This window comes from Castor canadensis, chromosome 15 (genome assembly GCF_047511655.1).
Source record: "Castor canadensis chromosome 15, mCasCan1.hap1v2, whole genome shotgun sequence".
NCBI lineage: Eukaryota > Metazoa > Chordata > Mammalia > Rodentia > Castoridae > Castor > Castor canadensis.
Window position 1 is genome coordinate 48,810,147 of NC_133400.1, and position 22,954 is coordinate 48,833,100.

The following is a 22,954-nucleotide window of genomic DNA, read 5'->3' on the forward strand; positions in this document are numbered from 1 at the left end:
GGTAACGGTTGTTTTACAAAATACATTTCGGACTTAAAAATGAGTGTTCTATTTTAAAAGTTAGAATGAAAAAGCAAGCATAAGAATGAATAACTGCAGAAAAATTAGGTACCTATAAATTTGGTAAGTCAGTGACCAATTAATGTCTTGAACTTTTTCTTTCTCTCATAGTGGCATAATAGGAATATTTTAGGCAGCATGGAAAGTCTCAGTGATCAAAATATTTGTTGTACTCATTTTGAGAGTACTTGCTACTGCTCAGGAAAATACCATTGACTTCACAGATGAACTTACCTGAATTTATAAAATTAGTGTTTTGGGTAATAAGATTTTATCAGAGAAGTTTTTCTCGCCTAAAATGAATGTTTTTGATCATCTATTCACCATTGATAAACATGAAGGTTGTTTTCACCCCTTGGCTATTGTGAATGATGCTACTCTGGACAATGCTATGCAGCTATCTGTTCAAACTTCTGTTAATACTTTAACCAACAATGTCCAAAGCTATTTAAGTGGTACTTGATCTAGTATTCTGAATCTCTCTTGTAATCTGAGCCTTTAAGTGAGGTTTTGAGAATTCGTTACTTGTAGTTTGTAGTCCTGCTCAAGCATCAGAACTTGTTCATGACATAAACATTTCTTGCAAAAATGATTGATTTTCTCTTTGGAGTTCAAAAACGAGTGGAGCTGTCATTGAGTAAATAGGAATGGCTGCTTGCTTGAATGGGACCTGATAAAGGAATCTAGTGCTCTTAGCATGGCAGATTTGGAAACTGCTTTTTCCATTACCTCTTTCCATCAGTATTTGAAAGACAGAACACTCCAATCTCAGAAAAGATTGATACCTGGTTAAGGATGTCATTTTATTGATGTAAGATAAAAACTATAGTTGTATTTGTCAACTGAAACAATTCCTCTTACTTATATTTGCCTTTATAGAAATAGATATGACAAAATTGCACTGTGAACCCTAAATTGGAGCAACGACGTACTAACGTGTTTTTTATGTAGCATCTATATAATTGCAGTTCCATTATGCAGACACACATAACAGGGGAACTAGAACATTTGTGCTAACTGGTCTTTCACATGGCTAAAGAATATTGGAAAAATACAATCTCAACATATAGATCAGTCCCATTTTATTCTCAGATTTTTATGCACATAATATAAAAATATGTTGATAAGGGATCTTCTGTGGATAAGTGCTAGGAGACATCTTTGTATACAAGTGTCATACAGAAATATATAAAAGTATAAAAATTTGAAATTTTTATTGGTACCCAAAATCTATTTAAAGCACATATGGAAATAATGAGGAATTTTGTGTAGACTTTCCAAAGGAATCAATAAGAAATATGACAAAATCATACGCCATTATGATCTCTACTCTATTGTCCAAAAATTTAATAAGAGACAGATTTCTTTTGTGGCACTGGGGTTTGAACTCAGGGCTAACACCTTGAACCACTCCAACAGCCCATTTTTGTAAAGGGTGTTTTCAAGATAGGGTCTCACAAGCTGTTTGTCTGGGCTGGCTTCCTGATCTCTGCTTCCTGAGTAAAGAGACAGATTGCTTTCAGTCAATTCAGTCGTAACCCCTCATGCACTCAGAAGGCTCCCTATTATGGGTCCCTGCAGTGCAGATTATCTGGGTTTAACATATTTGTGGAGCAGTGACAGCTCTTGCTGACTGTGCCTCTGAACTACAGCATTGACTGTACATCAGAAAGAGACTTTAGGACAAGAGATGCAGAAGGACATGTCTTCTTTGACAAGGAAATTATTCAAAAGAAAAGAAAAGCAACAAATGGAGCACCTGTTGCTTATAGGAAAGTCTAACATTATAAAATAAAAATGAGACCAAGTATGCTGCATAACATGTAAGGGTAAGCAGGCCTTCCCCCAGGTTGGGAAAAATATTACTCTCCATGAAATCAACCAGAATTAATATAAAATGTATTTTATGTTTTATTTTTGGCATATAATTTCTTGAGTTCTTTACATATTCTTGATGTGAATCCCCTGTTGCTTCAACATCTGTCAAAGATTTTTTTTCATTCTGCTGACCATATCGTTACTCTGTTGATTGTTTTTTCTGCTGTACAGGAGTTTTTTAATTTGATGTAATCACGTTTTTCAATTTCTCTTATTTCCTGTGCTGTTGGAGTCCTATGAAAGGAGTCCTTGTCTGTGCCTATATCTTGAAAGAGTCCTTTATGTTTTCTTCTGGTGGTTTCCATATATTAAGTTCTTTTAATCACTTTGGGTGGTTTTTCTACAGGATGAGACAGGGTTCTAGTTCCTGTCTTCTACATGGGGATATCTAGTTTTCCCAGCACCACTTGTTAATGAGGCTGTCTTTTTGCCAGTGTAAGTTTTCAGCACCTTTGTTAAGAAAAAGATGGAAATATATGATCAAAGTCCAATCTCCTTGTTATGTTTGCCCTTGATCTAATGTCTGCATATGAGGGAGAACATATGATTTTTGGTCTTTTGCGCTAGACTAACCTCACTCAGAATTATGTTCTCTAGTTCCATCCATTTACCTGTGAATGATAACATTTCATTCTTCTTCATGGCTGCATAAAATTCCATTGTGTTTAAATACCACATTTTCTTAATCCATTCGTCCGTAGTGGGGCATCTTGGCTGTTTCCATAACTTAGCAATTGTGAATAGTGCTGCAATAAACATGGGTGTGCAAGTGCCTCTGGAGTAACCTGAGTCACATTCTTTTGGGTATATCCCCAAATAAAGAGAGAGCACACTTGGGAGGTATGAGGGTAGGTAAGACACCCAAAAAACTAGATAGCATTTGTTGCCCTCAATGCAGAGAAACTAATGCAGATATTTTAAAGTGACAGAGGCCAATAGGAGAAGGGAACAAGGAACTACAGAAAAGGTTAGTTTTAGAAGGTAACACACATGCACAGGAAAGCAATGCGAGTCAACTCCCTGTATAGCTATCCTTATCTCAACTACCAAAAACCCTTGGTCCTTCCTATTACTGCTTATATTCTCTCTTCAACAAAATTAGAGATAAGGGCAAAAAGTTTCCACCTGGTAGTGAGGGGTTGGGGGTGAGAGGGTGAGGGGGTAAGGGAGGAGGTAGGGAGATGTGGGGAGAAATGACCCAAACATTGTATGCACATATGAATAAAAAATAAGATGGAAATATATTTTGTGGCTTATTTCTAGAACTTCTATTCTACATGGGACTTTGTGTCTGGTTTTGTCACTATGGCTCTGTAATATAATTTGAATTCAAGATTTTGCTCCCTCTAGCATTGCTCTATGTTTGGTGGTACTGGTGTTTTAACTCAGGGCCTTGGTCTTGCTAGGTAGAAACTCTACCACTTGAACCATTCATCCAGCTCTCTTTTAGGTTTAATTATTTTTCAGGCAGGGTCTCTCAGGCTTACTTGGGGCTAGACTTAGACCACAATCCTACTGCTTATACCTCCCATGTATTTGAGATCACTGATCTCACCCATCATACCTAATTTATTTATTGAGATTGACTCTCACTAACTTCTTGTGCAGGCTGGCTTGAACCATTATCTTCTCTATCTTTGTCTCCTTAGTAGCTGGGATTATAAACATAGGCAACGATGCCTAGCACCAACATTGCTCTTTTTACTATAAACTTCTTTGGCTAGTTAAAGTCTTTTGTGCTTCCATATGAATTTTAACATTGTTTTTCCTAAATCTCTGCAGATGTTAATTGAATTGTGATGGGGCTTTAACAGGATTTGCATATCATTTTTGGCATTATGACTATTTTGTCAACATTTATTCCACTGAACATGCACATGGCAGCTCTTTCCATTTTCTAGTGTCTTCTTAAGTGCTGATAATTTTTAGTGTAGAGATCTTTAACATCTTTGGTTGATTTTATGCCAATGAAGTTGTTGAGACCCTTGCGAATATGATTGCTTTCCAGACTTCTTTTTTAGTGACTTTGTTGTTGACATATAAAAAACTTTTCTTGAATATTGATTTTTTTTTGTCTTTGAGTTTGCTAAAAGTGCTTATCAGATACAAGGGTTGTCCAATGGTATATGTAGGGTTTTCATTATATGTGCCATCAAGAAGGTTTGACTTCTTTTCTGTTTGTATCCTTTTACTTTTTTTCTTGACTTATTGGTCTGGCTAGGAAAGCAAACACTGAATTGAAAAAGAATGAAGATACTAGACACCCTTGATGCATTCCTGATTTTATAGGTAGTGTTTCAGTTTTCCACATTCATTATACTGTTTGCTATGAGTCTGTCATATATATCTTTTATCTTTATGTTAAAATACAAGTGATGTATTACTAGTTTCTTCATGGTTAATTCTTAATTGTTGTGCTGATTGGAGTATATTGTAGCATTGATGAAGATTCTTATATTATATCAAGTACATCATACTTGAACTCACTGTCTCCACAATTCTCCTTTACCTCCCCATTCTGCCATTGGAGAAATAGTTTCAACAGGTATCTTTTTTCCTCTTTCACTCATGTGTACACAGTATTTACACCATAATCATCCCCTTACTCCAATTCTGCACTTTCTTCCCCTCCTACTGGCATCAGTCACCTCCCCCCCAGGCAGGACATGTTCCTCCCTTCTGTCCTCCAAATTCACAAAAGAAAAGAAAAGAAAATGACAATATTGTTTGTTTAATTTAGCTACATAGGGGCTTTCCTTGTGACACTTCCATGCATATATGTTTTACCACCCAGTTTGGTTCATTTCCTCTCTTTTACTTCTTTCTACTATAGTTCATTTCTTATTACTGTTTTCAACCAGTTTAAAATTTCTATATTCATTCTTGCATAGAGAGTGCATCAACCATATTCACCTTAACTTCCTTCTTTTACACTCCTCTTGGCATTTCTTGTTTTTCATAATACTGCTACATTTGTATTAGATATACATTCCACATATGAGAGAAAATATGCAGCTTTTGGCTTTCTGAATCTGGCTAACTTCCCTTGAGATGTTCTCCTGTTTCATCCATTTACCTAAAACACAAAATTTCATTCTTTCTTGTGGCTGAATAGAATTCCATTATATGTAAGTACCACATTTTCTGAATCCTTTCATTAGTAGTAGGGCATCTTGGCTGTTTCCATAGCATAGATATTGTGAATAATGCTGCATTAAACATGGGTGAACAGGTGCATTTGTTATCATGAAGTAATGTTGGATATTTTCAAGGATTTTATTTGCACCTATTGAGATGATCATGTGATTCTTGCTCTTGGTTCTATTCATATGCTGGTTTACATTTATTTGCTTGTATGTATTCAGAAATCTTTGACTCCCTGGCATGAACTTAACTTGCATTTGTATGTTTTTTTAATGTGCTGTTGAATTCTATTTGTAAGCATTTTCTTATGAGCATTTGGAACTATGTTCATTAAAGATCTTAGCCTGTAGGCTTTTTCTATTGTTGTATCCTCATCCAGTTTTGTTAACCCTGTTTTCATCAAATGAGTTTGCATTCCTTTGGTATTTTATGGCATAGTTTAAGCATTGCTGTTAGTTCTTCCTTACAAGGTCTGATACAACTCAGTGGTGAATTTTCTGGTCATAGGTTTTTCTTTGTTAAGTAGAACATGATTACCATTTCAATCTCATTGCTTGCTGTTGATCTGTTTGTGTTATTTGTATCTTCCTTGTTCAATTTTGATAGGTCACATATTTCAAGAAAGTACCCATTTATTCCAGATTTTGAAACATTTTCACAATACATTTTCAAAGCATTCCCTAATAATCTCCTCAATTTTAATGGTATCAGATCTAATGTTACCTTCTTGTGTCTAATTTTAATAATTCTAAATTTTATAAACACTTAAAAAGTGTACAAAGTTATAGGCATGAGCCAGCACAAAGACTAAGTTATGATTCTGAGGAAGAATTACCACAATCATTCTATTGTCACAGGTTAATTTATCTGTAATATGCTTCAATTCATCTCACTACAAATTATGTTTTGGATTTACATATTGTGTTTATTTCCTCTACTTCTAGCAATTTGTTTTGTAGATTTCTAAGGGATAGATGGCATCTGTTTCTCACTCAAATATTTCATTTTCCATCATCATTATAACTTAATTGATGTTTCAGAATGATGATTTTCATTAGAGAATCATTAGATATTTTAAGGACAGATTGGCAGAAAATAACAGTATTTGAAGGAAAAATAAAATTTGGATATAGAAATGATACCATCTTCTTGAATTATTCTTGTGTTACATTGTTCTGTTTTAAAATTTTGAATTATCTGTTATTCTGTGAATTATACAATCACAAAGGCACCAGGAAAAGGATAACTCAGAGTGGGGTTGAAGTTATTGGCAAAGCATTTGTATAGTGGATGTGGGGGCCTGAGTTCAAACTTTACCTCCACACAAAAACAAAAAGGAAAGGTTCAAAATTTTCATGATTCAGACTGAATGCAGTTGGTATTGGTGATAAATATTCCAAACTGAAACATCTTATTTCATATAGTTATCATTTCTCTAGAATCAACAACTCAAACCTAAAGAAAATAAATACATATTTATTATTTCAGGTGTAATTATTTTTGAATATTTGTCCTTTCAACTTGCTTTAGAATCAAGTGGCAGATGATAAATCAGTTAATGGACAATATTTCTTTAAGAATGCATCAAATGGAATTTATATGTAAAGAATTGGAATATACATGCTTTTACATAAAAGCTCAAGAATATTCTATTAAAATACAAATGGAAAAATATAAGCAATAATATATAGAACCAGGTGAGAATATAAAATCATTGTCAAATAAGCTAAGCAAATAATTCAAAATAGAGTCATAGCAGGTTATTAATCTTGTTTCTTTGTTTCTAAAGCATAATTTGTATTAAAACATGGTAATGAGATAAGTAGTATATGAAAATTCTGTAATAATTTTGGAAAATAATGTTAGGAAATTAACTTATACTTAGAATGATAGTCCACAGTTTATATTTCTTCTTTTGATTTTATATAGTTACCCTAATCTAAGTTGTTTGTAAAACTTTCTAATTAAGACAGTTGTATTGTTACAAAATTGGTTGTCAGCATTTTTTCAAATAGAAATTTTACCAAACATAGCTATGATTTGGAAGCCAATCATAACTGGATTGTTTTCTGTGGTGGTCTGTGATAGTAGCTTTTGTAAATAACTGTATTTGCTAATATGTTGTACAAAACATTAAAGTTTTGCTGTTTTATTATTTTACATACAAACTGTTAGGAATTTAATTGTTAGAAAGCATGTTACATAGCCTCAAATGCTCAAATTGCATAGCTCTACATTCAACATAGCTACAAGTGAGCTAGATAAGTGTTACAAATGTGCCTTTGTGAATTAGGTCATCTGGTATCTGCTGAGCCCTCAGCATTGCTCTATAATGCAATTGCATCTTCCTAGTTTTTGTACCTCCCACTCCAGCCCCACCTCCTTTTCTGTCCTGATTTCCTCTGTTAGAAAGAACTACCTGACTCCCAGTTCTGCTTTAGAGGAGAGAGCTGTTGCCCTGTGTACATGGAATACATTCTATATGGTCTGTGTATGCCATTCCTCTTTGCTCCAGAGAGGCCTGGAATAGTCAGTTGTCTTTTTTTTTTTCTCTGTGTATTTACCTCTTCCAATCTGCCATTTCCATAGTTTCATTTACCATCTAATAATGACATCTGTTGTGTCTCTATCTCTAACCCTGACTTATCTTGTGATATCCAGACCAAGGTGTCTTCATCTTCCAGTGGGTGACTTCCTTAGAATTCATGAAGGCATTTCACTTCCACATTTCTAATACAAAATGCATCATTTCCTCCCATAGCTGCATTCCCTTTCCTGTGATTTCTTCTGGTGCTGGAGATTGAACCCTGGGGCCTTATGTACACTATGCAAGTACACTGCCATTGAACTACTTTCCTATGCCCCAATCCTTTACTTAAATAATGGTTGTTATTCTAGATTCCTTTCCTTCTCTCACCGTTTCTCATACAAGCACATATCAGAGGCCAGGTACCTCCCTTTGTCATCACTTACTTGTTTTCAGTTTGTGCACTGCATAAATTCTGGCATGTTCCTTTTTTCTTTTTTGAGATAGAACCACCCAGGTTGGCCTCAAACTCATGCTTCTTCTGGCTTATCTCCCCAAGTGCTGGAATTACAGGGGTGCACCAAAATACATGGCTGTATGTCTCCTCTAGCATAAACTTCTTCAGTAAATTTTTTCCCCATCTTCTAAGCTTCTATCTTGCAACCCATTCTGTACCTCACTATTTTCCTGCCACATATACTTAGTCATCTTGTTATCCTATCCCAGTTTTTTGACTTTTCCTACAGTTTATAGGATAGTCTCTAATTCCTTCAGCACAGAGTGCTCATAAAGCTCTGTGTAACTTGGCTTCTCCAGATTGCCTGCTCTTGTTCCTGCTGTTTCCAACTCATTATTTAAGTCTCAGAAAAACTTAAGTATGTCAAGATTATTTTTAATATTTTAAAATAATATAATTTATACTTAGGATAGAAATTTATAAAAATAAAGTAACTTAGCTCACCAATAAGATATAACTACAAAACCTAGAAATACATTTTTATCAAAGACTTTTTTCTGCAGGGAGAGAAACTATTAGACCAAGAATTCCAACTTGAGGGTGGAGGAAGCACCCAGACTTTTGTATTAGACATAAGATTAGAACATAGTCACAGTTACTCCTCTCAGGGAGACCTTGGCCTGGAACAGCTTCTTTTATCTTCCTGTCTCCTATGTGTCTTCCATTCTTGCTGAAAGCCTGCCATCTCCATGAAGCCTGTGAATTTTCACAGACAGATTACTGTGTCCTCATTGCACTGTGTCCAGCCTTCATTATAGAATCCATTACATCATATTGCAATTGTGTTTTTTACCTTTGTACTAGACTTAAAGTTACTTGAGGCAGAAATGGTTATATTTCCTGATATGGCACAAAAGCTGACATATCTGCCTGAGGAAGACCCCCAGAGACATAGAGAGGAAACCAGTTGGGTCCAAGGGAGGGGACATGTTAAGAAAGAAGGGTGGATTTTGTTAAATACAGTTTGTGTAAAACCTTTGGTGGCAAACTAAAGAATTTTTCCTCAAGTGCCTATTATAGACAAATGAATGAATGAATGCAGATAGTAAGATAAGGCCCAGGTAGAGTTCTTTTTCAGGATCAGTTCACATGCAGGTAGTGACTGTCCATTAACTGCAGTAGGTTGAGGAGAAAGGAGGTGGCTAGCAAATGGAGACCAGTTTAAACAACTTTTTCTAGAACTCTGGCTATGAAAATGAAACACTGATAGGATTAGGGTAGAATCTGAGTAGCATCTCCCCTGTTCTGTCCTCCTACTAAGTTATCTTATGTGGAATGCCATGAATAGGCAACTTCTTAGACCATTTTTTCATCACAGGAACCATCTGAGAACAGGAGCTGCCATGTCAAGGTTGTGATTGTCAGGCTGAGGAGAATCTCCAGGCAAACCCAAGGATACACTGAGAAGTGCTACCTGAGGAGATTGTGAGGTGCAGGAGTTTGGGCATCTTTCCTTACTCCACTACCCCACCACACACACACATGAGCAGGGTTCTGGTATCTTCCAGAGACTGTCAGGAGTGATGGGGCAGCCAAGGGACTCTCTTACTTCTTCACCATCTGCTGCTTGCTGCCTTCATGACTACTCTCATTTGTGTCTCCCCATCCCCATAGTTCCTTCATTCTTAATTACTGTAAGCTCCATTTTCCCTATAGGTCTTCATTCTGATTTGTGGTCACCTGTTGCTTCTTCATTTCCCTGAAACCTGGCCTTTATTAAACACCACAAACCCGTGACAGCCTTTTCTGGTTTTTGTGGGAGAGTTGACATCTGTCCTTAAGCTGTTTTCAGCACTGTCCTTATTCTCTCAGCTGTTCTTTAACCCTGGAGCCTTGTTTTGCCTGATTCTTGCCTTGGCACTCTTCCAGTGTTTCAGAAGGTTTCAGAGGATTGTTTGGCTTGTCAGATCTAAAGAAGGAGAAACATGTCACACTGCTGTTAATGGTCTATAATCATGCAGCCTCAGAATATTAGGAAACGTTTTGTTCCTAGTGGCTTTTATTTAGTGTGATTCTCTGACTTGTGTGATGTTTTGAGAGACTTTTCAAGGAAGTCCAGTGTTCATTACAGTACCCTGGATAGACACATGGCAGTTCTTTTATGGGACAAATATTTGTACAGTTCACTTTGTATGGAAACCTCCCAGATGCTCCATTTATCATAGTGAAGTGTTGATTTCCTCAGGAGTTTCTGTGCCACCCCCTGTACTTCACAGCTTCAGAATTAAACACATTATTTGAATTGCTTATAATAACAGACCATAGATTTATTACTTTAAGCCTTTTACTCAGCCTTTGAAAAGTGAATTGCTACCATTTCATACTTCTGTGATTCTCAGCTTTTGTCTGTCACTGGGTTGAGGTCACAAGTAATGTACAGGCAAAATCATAATCTCAAGACATAAGAGAATTTTCTGTATAAGTCCAATTGTGAAGTACATGACTATGCAAGTTATTTTTAACTTTTGTCTCTGGGAAGCCAACATTGAGCAGATGAAGCACAAGAATCCCAGGGTTGCTTGGGTCAGACTTTAAAGCACTCTCCAGCTGTGGGAACAGTTTCTTGGGAAGTAAGCCCTTGATGACGGAGGATTTTAAAAAGAAATATTCAGTGTTAACGTGGAATTTAATCAGCTTTTTTCTTACCCAAAGAAATTTACCAAGGGAAAAATAAACTGATATAATAGTTTTCATTAAGAAAGTAAAAAAGAGTGCCTACAATTCTAGCTACCTGGGAGACTACAATCAGGAGAACAGTGGTTTGAGGCCAGAGCAAGACCCCATTTCCAAAATAACCAGAGCAAAATGAACTGGAGGTGTGATTCAAGTGTTGAGTGACTGCTTACAAAGTGCAAAGCCCTGAGCTCAAACCTCACTTCCACTCCCCTCCTAAAAAAAGCAAAAATAAAAGAGGAAAACAGTGTAAGAGTTAAAAAACCCCATTGTCTTTATATTGCACATGTAAGTATCTTTCATCTGCAGGTCTGTTTGATTGCCTTATATGTTTGTATGTTATTATCTTACATTCCTCCCCTGTTAATGTATACTTTGCATCCAGAATTATTCTATGTAACTTTTAATATTGCTGCATGTTATTTATTTATTGGCAGCACTGGAGATTGAACCTCAGGGTCTCGCATCTGTGAAGCAGGCACTCTACCACTTGAGTGACCCCCCAGTCCTTTTGCTTTTGGTTTGAATTTTAGGTAGGGTCTTGTGCTTTTAATTCAGAAGGCCACAGACATGATCCTTTTTACCCCGCCTCCCAAGTAGCTGTGATTATATGCATATGTTACCACACTTGACTCGTTTTAAGATAGGATCTGAGTGCCGGCTTTGAGGGCCATCCTTAAGTGCCATGCTCTTATCTTTTCTCTCCAATGAGTTGGGATTATAGGCATGGGTCGGCTGCATTTTATTTTTAGTTATTTTTTGGGAGGTGGTACTGATTTTTAAACTCAGGGCCTCACGGTTGTTAGGTAGGCACACTACCACTTGAGCCCTCTACTCCGCAAGCCCTTTTATTGTGTTAGGTTTTTTTCAAGATAGGGTCTCATGAACTATTTGCATAAGCTGGCTTTGAACAATGATCCTCCTGATAACTACATCCTGAGTAGCTAGGATTACAGGTGTGAGCCTCTGGCACCTTTGCCCATTTTATTATTTTTATGACTGGCTAATGGTCCATAAAGTTGATGCAGTTTGAGTTGCCTATTTCCTATTACACAGGATTTTTGCCTTTTTCCAATTGTAAATGTACTAGAGTACTGAATTTAATGTGTGTTTGTGTACTACCTTTTATATTTTTCACTATTCCCTTTTATATGTTGAATTTTTCCTTTATCCTAAGGCAAATATCTACCAAATTAAGTTAGAGGATAGAAACATTTTAATAGTAGTTTTACCCAGGCTGCCACACTATTTAGAACAATTATACCAGTGTACAAAGCTATGAGTTAGTTTTTCTCAGCCATCTGCTGTAGGGTTTGTTAGGTTGGAAAGCTTTTTTTTTCTCTTACTAGTTCATATTATATTGTTCGAATTTGTATATATTTACATATATAATATATCAATATATATAATATATGTTTTATATATAATTATATATATATATAATTTTTTGACAACTACTTAAGCTAAACCTCTTTGGTATTCTTTCTTTTTTACTTTTTTGAGATAAGTTGAAGCTCCTTCTAAACTTGTGATGCTCCTGCCTTCTGAGTCCTGGGATTACAGGTTCAGGATTCCATATCCTGGCCTTTTCATTTTCTATTTTTGTAGGAGGGGCAGGTACTTCCGCATAACTGTTAGGTTGGGCGCTGCTTCAAGACAGCAAATAGTTAAGTGGGAGATTTAGCAACATATGGTCATAGGCATTTTTGAACAAATTTGGTAGGGTATGAATTGAATTTTGAAACTGTGAAAACTGATTCAGAGAAAACAGTTAATTAACCTAATGATTACATGTTACAGTGGTCTATTTAATATACAAAGTATTTATTACCTAGTATTTCCCATAGAGATTCTAAAACACATACCAAATCTTCATAGGCATTATTATTATTATTGGTGGTGGTTGTAATCCTAGAGATTGAACTCGGGGCCTCTGCTACTTACTGGAGACATGCCCCTCTAATCCTTTTCCTTTTATTAATTTGTTTTTCAGATAGGGTCTCATGCTTTTTCCCAGTTTGTCTCCATCTGCGACCTTTTACCTCCATCTCCTGGGCCCACATGGCCAGCTTTTTTTTTTTTTTTTTTGAGATAAGGTCTGTCTAATTTTTGTTCAGACTGGCCTCATAGGTGGGGCTGTGGATATGCTTCACCACAGCTACCCTTTTTATGATCTGAATAATCAACAAACTCATGGTACTTCTTTTGAAAACCCTGTACTGGTGCTGTCTCCCATGGGTAGTGATCAGGCTTCTTTCAAGAGGCTTTACAGGGCCTCATGATCAGGTTCCTGCCATCCAGAATGAGGGTAGTGAAATGGGAGAATGATAGATTACACAAGGATTTTGAGAGTGTTGAAGAGAACAGAGGGAAAGCAAAAGCATGCAATGTATTCAGCAATTAAAGTAAATGTGCAAAATGGTGGATTTTGAACTGTTACTGTGTAAAAACAGAAACCAGAAGTGGACTTTTTAGAAGATGTTCTTGTTCTTTGATAAATAAGTCTTACAAAATGTTGGCATATGTAGATGAGCAGTGAAAATAAAGCTGCAGATCTGTTTAATTTTGTGTAAACTATGGTGCATTCATATTTGGAAACATGGTGCCCAGTTGTTCTCTACACATCTCCAAAAGTACATTGAATTAGAATTATTTCACCTTGAATAGGGGTTACCACATGCAAATGTGAAGGAAGAAACTATAAAGAAAGTATTTATAAGTTTAAAATATGTTAAATTAGCAACAACACAATATTTGATGTCAGAACACTATAAACAAGATAGAAAACTAAACAAAGTTTAACTTCTTTAATATGTGCAAAAATCCAGTAAAAACCAATGTGGGCAAGGTACATGAATCATGTGAAAATAAATAATGTTTACCAAGTTGTTTGAAAACTTCTTACATTTACGATCATTTAAAATGATAGATTCTGAGAGTGTGCCTTTGAATATCGTGATAAATGTTTAGGTAGATTAATAGAACCTAGTTTTTTTTATTAAAGACAAGAGAACTATGTCCTTTCATGACTTTGAGTGCTAACGTGATTTGAAATTATCAGTATTCTCTTGAGATAGGTTTGGTTTAGCTTGGAAATTAGGTCAGACTATTCATGTAGAGATTTTATGAATATTGTATCATTTGCCATTGTGATATTGATTTTTTCACTTTTTTCTTCTGAAAGTTCAAGTGAAGTGGCTTATTTTTCTTTTTTCCTAACAGATAAAAATAAATGTTTAAAAGCAAATGTTAAATCACATGGAGAAGGTATACAAGCAGGTCCAAATTGTGGATGGGTAGAGCACAAATTCAGTAAATAAGATTGCTTGCATCCATTCCATTTATTCTCTGATTATTAAGTGTTGTCCAATGCTGTATCCTTGGGAAATACTGTATATGAATTTTCACTTGAATCAATTTTATTGGCTAATGTGTGAGGGCTGTTGAACACATTGGCCACCAGGCACAGGTGGCTATTGAACCCTTAAAAGGTGGGTGTTACAAATTGAGAACTGCCTAAATCACAAAACATGCCAGATTTTAAAGACTTGGATTAAAAAAAATATTCAAATGATAAATTATTATAATTTAAATAAATATGTTGATCATCAAGTTAATTTTGTTTCTCTCCTTTTTAAAATTTTAGACAGGGTATCACTTTTATTTCCCACGTGGGCCTGAACTCAAGATTCTCTTGTCTTGGCCTCCAAGTGCTGGGATTATAGGTGTATTCCACCACATCTGGCTTAAACTTTCTTATTTCCTATTGTGCTTGAGATCAAACATAGGGCCTTATGCATGCTATGTCCTGGGTTGTAAAGTCAGTATTTTGAACTTGCAAAGCAGGTGCTCTACTGCATGAATGACACCTCCAGCCTACTTTTCTCTCTTTTTTTTTTTTGGTGGTACTGAGCCTTGAACTCAGGGCCTACAATTTGAGCTACTCCACCACTCCTTTTTGTGAGGGTTTTTTTCAAGATAGGGTCTCTGGAACTATTTGTCCTGGCTGGCTTTAAACCATGATCCTCTTGATCTCTGCCTCCTGAGTAGCAAGGATTAAGGGCGTGAGCCATCAACACCCACTGCTAGGTTCTATTTTACTCCCTTCCCTTCTTTCCTTTTAGCATGGCTACTAGTGTATGCTTACAAGTATGTAACATATCTTTGTGGCACTTATTAAATTTGTATTGGATAATTTTAAAGAAAGTGATACTCATTTAGTTTCCCTCCCTCCTTTTTGGTTAGGGAAGGTATAAATTAACCTTAATTGTATTTGTTTTAAACTGACAGAGTTGATTTGCAAACTACTATAAACCCTTGAAGTTAGGGTTTGAATTTAATCACTTAAAAAAACTACCTTGCCTAACATGGTACCTTATAAATAATGCTTCCTGAATTTTCAATGAGTGAATATTTGAATGAATACATCAGAGCAGGATGTGAGGAGTCAATTTGAGGTCTTAAAAATAATAAACAGAAAGAATAACTTATACTAGAAATCAGAAGGTTTATTGATTATCTTCACCCAGGCTTTTGAACCCAAATTACAAGTGTCTAAATATAGATGTAAATGTTCAAATGTCAGAAATGGCAGCTAGTGTGATCATTGAAAGATAAAATGAGACGTTTTTATTTCAGAGTTTTTCTAATGACATTTTCTGCTGTCCTCAAATGGTACTGGGGTTAAACTAGCTACAGTGCAGAGAATGTGTATTGTGGGTTTTTCTGTAGCAAGGCTTATCTAACGGAAGGTCTTCGTTTTCTTCTGGGAAATAAGGATAACTCTTTCTTATGTGTTGTTTCAAGTAGAATTTAATAATGTTAACAATACAGTTTTGCACACAAGGTTTCAAATAAGTGGTAGCTGCTGTTATCAACTTCCATTGTATGGGGCCATACATACAATATAACTATAACTTGTAGTTAAAGGCTATCCTAGCCAACTGTTCTTTAATATGTAGCCTTTGAAGCTACAAAGCTTGTAAAACATACTTTGAATAATACTGTATTTCCTAATGTCAGAAACAAATTTACTTGAAGTCAGAAAGTATTATTGAGACTTGAGTCTAATGAGTTTTTAAAATTATGGGGCACAATTCCATGATTAAGGTTTTTTGGCTATGCATAGTGAAATTTTATTTGGGTTTATGACTTTAAGGTTTTTTGGATTGGCTAATATTTGAAATGAGTAATTTAGCAGGATCTTGTGCTTTGGTAGTAATTTAAGTTTGATAATAAATAAAAATAGTACAGTTTTGACCCACTTATCCTTTCACTTTCTTTCTCTTTCAGCTGTTTCTGGATTGATGCTCATAAATGTTCTCATGATTGTTGCATTTTCCTTATAAAATTACTAACAAAAGCTATGGTGTGTTCTTTAATATCTGTAGTCAAATTATACACCATGAAATTTATTATGAATAGTACTGTACTTAATGTCATTAGTGTTTTTGAGTGTACTTTCACATTTCATGAAACACTTGTGTTCAAAATCTTTACATCTGTAATAGTAGCATTTTTGTCTTTAGTAACATATTTCTCTGTCAGATAAAATTTTTATTTTCATCTAAGTTATTTGAGGTATAGTACATTTTGACTTTATGTCATTATTGGAAATTTATTCCCATGCCATAAGTATCTATCTGCATATCATTTGGACTTCAAAACTTTTCAATATAAAATTTAAAAATCTTCTCTACAATAGTAGAAAATACTTTAAATATTTTGAAACTTTTGAGAATAATTACTGTTTGTTTAATTTCTTTGTCTCTGTTTTTAAAATGCCACCAGTACTTGAGATGTATTTAGGCTAGTATGGTTTCTCTAAACACTGGGCTGTTAAAAATACTATGAAAGGAGTGAGTACTATGTAAAAAAGTACTATGTAAAAAAGACATGGTAAGGACTTTTTTCTAAGGGAAGTTATTACCAAAATATCATTTGATATTCGGGCATTTATATTGCTAATAGCTGTTAACCTTGCTTGAGAAGTAATTTCAGTGAAGAAATATAGTTAATGCTTAGATACTCTCATAATGAACATGGAACATTAAAATTATATACACTTAGGGCAGTCCTGGGAAAGGTACTACTTTAGAATTGATTCTGCTTGTTTTTAACCAAAAGCACTTACTATGATTTTAATGAGTAGAACATTGTGTGTAAAAGCCATAATTTAAGTACATTAGAAATCATTTGATTTTTGTAAATTATCTATTTATAATTTTTATTATGTAAAAACAGTTTGACTATTGCACTTTTTGGGAACAATATTTTATATATCATTTATACATTTTTACAAGGAGGAATGCCTACTTCTGCATAATGTGATGATTTAGAAGCCTTACAAAAGAAGGGTTGCCATTCAGATGACATAGAAAATCCCCAAGGCTCCAAAAACATAAAGAAAAATAAAAATGTCACCAATACCAAAGAACAGCAGAGAAGCTCCAGCCAAAAGATATTACTCAGATCCAACCACAGCAGTTGGTTTTGCAATTATGATCAGGTACAGAAATACACCTCCAGCCTCATATTTGAGTTTTTGGCACAACCTTTATGCAAGCCTTTTAATCAGCTTCTATAGAGGGCTCATTTTCGCTTGTGTACTGGTAACTAAAAGATGCAGAATAGATTCAATTTTGGAAAGTTTTAGCAGACTTAACAATTTGTAAAATATACCTTGAATAATGCTGTGTTGCCTAATGTCAGAAGCAAATTACCTAATGTCAGATACTAGCAGATACCTAATGTCAGAAAGTATTATTGAGACTTGAGTCTAATGAGTTTTTAAAATAATTGTGTCCATCTTCTACTATAATTTCATAATACAAAAGCAACATTTTTACCTACTTGTTTCCTTTGTGTTAGTTTGGTACTTTTAAGTAATAGTTCTTTAAGTACCTGTGATAGTCCACATAAAGAAATAGGCCCTCTTTCTGTCTTTCTTGATGCCATCATTTCTCTCAGGAGAATAGTATGTGCTCCCTGTCAATCTACTCTTCAGCTTGTGCAGTGAGGTGTCCACTTCACACTTGCTCCAGCAGAGTGCCACAGTCACCTGGGACCCCAGATCGATGGGATCCTCATCTGGGATCTATGGGACCATTCATTTCAGTATTTAGCTACCTACATTTATTATTATTGAATTTATAATTTTTTTGTCATATTGGAAGTACTGAGGTTTGAACTCAGGGCCTTTCATTGCTAGGTAGTCACTACCTCTCAGGCCACTACCCAGTTCTTATTTTATTATTTTTAAACCTTTCTGACTCAGATGATGCTTTGAGCTTCTAAAGATGCTTTCAGCTCCCGTGGCATCACTCCTACTTGTTTTCTCATTGCTTACCATTGTTCTCCAGTTTACGTTTTGCATCTTGTTTTCTCTTTTCTTTCTGAAGATCATTTAAAAGCTGGTTTTCCTCTCATGTATTTGAAAACTATTTGCTGCAACCACAGACTTCCTTGAGCTCAGTACCTGTTTCTCTAGCTGCCTACTAGAAATCCATAAGTGAAAATCTACACATTAAAAGTAATAATTTTTCATCCAAAGATCATTTTCTCCTATATTTCCTAAGTTTTTTGTTTTGTTATGTTTGTTTTGATTTAAAGTGCAGGAAATCCAACCCAGGGCCTTATGTGTGCAGCAGTGCTGTACCCTTGAACTGCATGCTCAGCCCCTATATTTTGTAAATGTATCACATTTAACATCTCTTTTATCTTTCTTTTTCTCCTTCCTCATTGTTTTGTTCAGAGTTTCATCATCTCCTTGGATTTTTTTTCTGTAGCTTCTTAACTAATCTCTTATTTTAAAATAAGTTTTTGCCACATTTTCTTAAATAAAAATAAGATTAAGTTATTCACTTGTATACTGTAGTGGTGTATTATACAAAGAACAGATTTCTCTCTTGAAATTATATATATGAAATGTCAGTTGTGCCCTATGATGTGCTGAGTCTTGCTTTCCCTGGTCAATTCATGGTGTTTTTTGTATTTGTTTACCTGTCTCATAGTTAGCAATTTGTTAGTGTTTCCAGTACTACAACAACTACTGGAAATAACCACTTTATAAAGAGAAATGATGTACTCTGGATGTTTCAGTCCATGATTACGTGGCTCCTATTGCCTTGGGTTTGTGACAGGTGGCACATCACGGTGGTAGCACTCAGTGGAACACACTACTCACCTCATTCAGGAGATGGGTAGGGAGGAGGCTCTCTCTATCTCTCCCTCCCCCACCCCACAGTCCTTTCCAGTGACATAAACTCTCCCTCTAGGAACTACCTGTTCAAAAGTTCCTATCAATAGTGCCAACCTGGGGGCCAAGCCTTTAATATGAATGAAATTGAGGACAGATTTATAGAATTACTTATAGAATCTTCAGGTCTGTAAAAAAATGTACACTTAGTTCATTTCATTTTATAGTGTTTACTGTGTAAATTATCTCCATTTGGTTTTTCTCATCTGCTTTTGATTGCTAGCAAGCTAATTTCATTTTCTAATCTCTGTTTTGTTAGGGGAGTCAAATATATTTACATTAAAATTCAATAGAGCTGAAGATTAACCCACTGATCTTTACTATCTTATGGAACCCTCATATTCAATGAAAGATGATCTGGAAAATGTAAAAAGTCTTGGAACTGATCTGATGAATGAAATGAGGAGGATTACTTCATACTTCTGAATTGGTATGAGCATTTGAAAAATTAATAATTTTCTTATGTATAACACTTCTCAAAGTCCTTTTGTGATTTTTTTCTTTGTTCTTTACTACATATGTATGAGATAAATAGGCCAGTTTTTAGTCTTTTTCTGAGAGGAAACTGATACTACTATCATTCATCTAATATATTTTGTGACTCCTTTTTATCTGTCAATGTGTACTGTATGTAATTTGACACAAATTTTGCCTCTAGGATAATGAAATGCCCAATTGTTTTCCATTCATCTCTTAATTTATTTTATAAACCTGTCAAGTACCCCAGATTGTATTTCATTACTAATTATTATTTCATTACTAATTAGTATTAGACATTCAGTTCATAGAAACTTTCATGTGGTAGATAACATACTTTTTTAAAAAATGCAAGTTTGTCTGTAGATTCATCTGACCATGTACATTTTTTCTTGTCAGGTTTTGGCTCATTTGTGGAAAAAACTGTGTTGTATTGTGGTATTGTATTAATACAACACCAGCACAGCTCAGGAACCCTTGAACAAGTGAAGAGAACTACATCAACCCATTCAGCTTCAAAAATGTGCTCAGTCTTACTGATAAAGGAGAAATTTATAATGTACTTGTTGTTAAACAGCACATGCCTGGGAACCTGGATTCTCCAGAAGGTGGATTTGATTTGATCATGCAGGTTGCCATTTGCGGAGTAAGTGCATTTATTTTCTACAAGTGTCCAGTTTTGTTATTTTTGTGGATTTTAAGTGCCGTTTTACCAAAAGTTACTAAAAACATGACTTTAATTAACACTTCATTATGCTGACTCTGAGAAGTGCAGTGACTAACTGGAAGTGTTTTTTTAAGAAGTTGCTGAGCAGTAACATGGAGGAGTTTGTCTCAACAGGATCTCTGTCAATCACCAAGATTATAAGAATTATGGGAAGAAAAGAGAGAGAACAGAATTTGGTAAAAGTACAATGGTAGCTTACATGAAAAGTGAAAGATTTCTGTTGAGTTATTGTGAGCAGAACTTAAAATTGAAATCTCTTCCTTTTTTAGTCATGATTTGCTAGAAGAATGTCACACTGCTTCTGTTGTTTTCTATAGATGCTGGGCTTCACTTTGCTGGAGACAGGAAACTTGGAGGCATTGTTTTACCAAATGATGGACAGTGTCACCTGGAACACAATGTACACACAATGAGCCACTATTATGTAAGCACTTAAGTCCTAACCTAGCAGATGGGTTATTGTTGAATTTCGGTGTCTAATGATAACAGTATTGTAGGTAATGGGCTTGTGGGTTGTTCAAGGTCAAGGATTTGTTATTTGGTAAGCCTAGACCATGATCTAATGTCCAAGCAATTATTGGTATTGGTGAAGATGTGTGTTGTGTTTGCTCCTTGCACTCAGACAAGGGTTATGGGTAGAAGGAGTGGCTGAGATACCATGCTATTTTTGCCTTTGACTAGCTTTTTCCTCCCTTGAATACACATTTGGTAGCAAACTTGCTATTATTTCTAAACAAATTATCTAAGGTTACACTTTTGCACTGCATTTTTGCTATTTATGCCTCCTTCATAGCTGGAATTACATGTGTGAACCACCATGCACAGCTTCTTTGTTGAGGTGGAGTCTCCAACTTTTTGCCTGGATTGGCCTCCAATCACAATCTTCCCAAGGAGGGGTTATAGGTACAAGTCAATGTAACCAGTCCTAATCCCGTTCTTTTTCTTAAGTGACAGATAATAGACACTAATAATGAATGCTTCTTTAATTTTGTTGTCCTAACATTAATGTACATAGACTATCTTACTATTTAAGACCATTTCAATATGGAAGTTCTTATACATGCATGAAAGTAGAAGATTAGAAAACCAGATACAATTTACCCACCACAGCAATTATTTGAATTTGTTATTATTTGAAAGCAGTCTTGTCTAAGGAATCCAGTTATATATGCAAGTCATTATTGTTTTCACAAGGTACTGTAAAATTCGCATACTGTAATGCTAGCATTCAGAATGTGAAGGCAGGAGAATCACAAGTTCAAGACCAGCCCTGGCTATGTAGTAAGCCCCTGTCTCAAAAGATCAAAATACATTAGAAGGATGTTTTACATAATGAATTGTATTACTTTATTTCTTAGGATTATCCTTCCATTATTCACCTTGATCAGAAGCTCAGTGAAAATAATATTCAAAGGATTTTTGCAGTTGCTGAAATATTTCAGCCTATTTGCAAGGTAAATATATGTGAGATAATTCAGATGTTTAACGATACCATTAAACATTGGATAATAATGTTTTTAAATAATCTGCAGGCAATTATAATATTATGGTAACTATTGTGTTTTACATACACCACTATTACAGACCCCCTCCTAATTCTTTGGTTGAATTTTAGATATCTTTTACATTATGCCATGGGATTTGGCACCAAATGTTTTAGAAAGTCCCATGACAGAGAGGGATTTTGCAAAGGTTTTCATGAGTCCAGTTGTTCAGCGTCTTTCCATAGCTGCTGTATGTCCTTGATAGGTGTTGCTTGTCACTGCAACCTCCTCTATTTGTCCTTGGATATCTGATATTTTAAATAACGGCCATCTTTGTTTTTATGGGGGGATGGTGGGGAAGCAGTATTGACAGACCTGAGACCTCCTGCATTCTAGGCAAGTGCCACTGAGCCCCACTCCAGCTCCTTAGGATTTATCAGCTATTTTTCTTTCCAATACTTCAGTAGTTCCAAGCAAATATGTTCTTCGACCTTAGAGTACATCATTTTCTCTGCTCTCTAGAGAACTGAAATGGGCAGGGCCAGAGGACAGCCATGGCCAGATGGGAAGGAAACTATCTGTTCTGCAGGAAGCCTCCCGCTTAATGTCAGGCCTCTGCACTGTTTTAATTGAAAAATTTACAAGGAAATGTTCCTGATCATTTATAAGTTATTTTGAAGATTGGACTCATGAATTAACCTGTTACTCTGGGTTTTCTCATCACTAAGGTGTATTGGACTTCAAAATATTTTCTTGCAATATTTTATGCATTCAGGTGATGTTTTATTTGACTTCCTTATCATGATTAGTGTCCTGCCTCTTGTATTAATGTATATTAATTGTACAAAGGGGTTTCATTATGGTATTTCCATACCTGCATACAGTGTACCTTGATCAAATTCACCCCTCTATTACTCTTTTCTAAACAATTTTTAATAGATTGCATTATTCTATTTTCACACGTTTTCCTACCCCCAAACAGTTCCTGTTTTACAGTTGTGTTGTGAGTCAGTCTTTCTTTTAGTCCCTTTCCTCAGAAGTCATTTTGGAAACAGCATATTGCCAGAAGGAGTAACAGTAAATACCAATCATACTGTAAGAATGGAATAAATGGGATAGGACAAAATGGATGAAAGTGTTCCAGTATCTCCATTGGAGATGAGGTATTTTGCATAAGCATTTTCTGTAGAAAACAAAAAACTGTTGCTTG

At 35.3% G+C, this 22,954-nt stretch overlaps 1 pseudogene; it reads left to right on the forward strand.

Annotated features, from left to right (window-relative positions):
• LOC109677075 (integrin beta-1-like) overlaps window positions 1-22,954 on the forward strand; it is a 39,655-nt pseudogene that overhangs the window by 7,617 nt on the left and 9,084 nt on the right.